Genomic DNA, 1,126 nt, shown 5'->3' on the forward strand with positions numbered 1-1,126 from the left:
GCAGCTGTGCCCAGGCCGAGGCCCGGGCTTCCTCCTCAGGCTGGCCGGGAGAGGCACCGTCGCGAGGGGCGGAGAGTCGCGGGGAGGGTCAGGGTTGAGTTCCGGGGGCACCCCGCGCCCAGCCTCGGGGAACTAAGGAGTGTTTCTCGGAAAAGCAACAGGAAGCGGACGGGGGAGCTCGGCGTCCTCCCCAGCGGCCCCATCCCAGGAGCCGCGGCTCCTGCCATCCTCAGCGCTCCCCGGCCGGGGCTGGGCCGACCGGCCGGCGGCGCCCTCCGGGTCCGACGCGGCCCTCGGGATCCCAGCGCGCTAAGAGGAGGTGCATCTAGACCCGTGACACACGCCCGCGGCCAGGTGGCTGACCCGGGGGAAGCCGCGAGCGGCGGCGCGCTCCCCTCGGGCGCCCGCGGACCCGCCCCTCGTGCGCCCACTCTCAGCCGGATTTCTCCTCTCCCTTAAGCTGCCTGTCTGCCTTCTCCGGCTGCATGCCGTCTCTGCGACCGAGCCCGGGTCTCTCAAACTCTCCGCCTTTCGGGGAGCCGGACTCGAGCCGCCCGAGCAGCCTCATTTATCCTCCCATCCCCCCGCCGAAACCCGCCGGCGCTCCGCCCCCACCCCTACTCGGGCGACACCCGGCCCTCCACCCGCCTCCGCCCCCTCCCCGGTGCCACCGGGCGCCCCTCCCTGGCCCCCTCCGCGTGCGCCCTGCGCCGCGCTCGGTCTGCAGCGGGAGCCGCCGCCGCGGCTGCCTCGCCAGCTGGCTGGGGACCAGGCGGGAGGTGGCGCACCCAGGAGGCTGCGGGAGGGGGGAAGGAGGGAGGGAGGCCGGGCCTCCGCGTAGCCCGGCCCCCGCCCCCCGTGGCCCTCCCGCCGGAGCCGGGCTGCCACGCGCGCGCGCGCGCACACACACACACATACACACACACACGCGCGCCCGCGCGCGCATACACACACTCACTCACACGGGCACACATACGCACAGACACACGCACACACACTCGGGCTCCCTCCGGCGCGCACGCACGCAGCGCTCCAGGCAGACCAGCGCTGCGGCCGCCTCCCCGGACGCCGGAGGGCCCCGACCCCGGCGCGGCTCATGCGCCCGCGCCCACCCCGCATCTCCGCG

This window comes from Oryx dammah, unplaced genomic scaffold (assembly GCF_014754425.2).
Source record: "Oryx dammah isolate SB20612 unplaced genomic scaffold, SCBI_Odam_1.1 HiC_scaffold_19, whole genome shotgun sequence".
In the NCBI taxonomy this organism is placed as follows: domain Eukaryota; kingdom Metazoa; phylum Chordata; class Mammalia; order Artiodactyla; family Bovidae; genus Oryx; species Oryx dammah.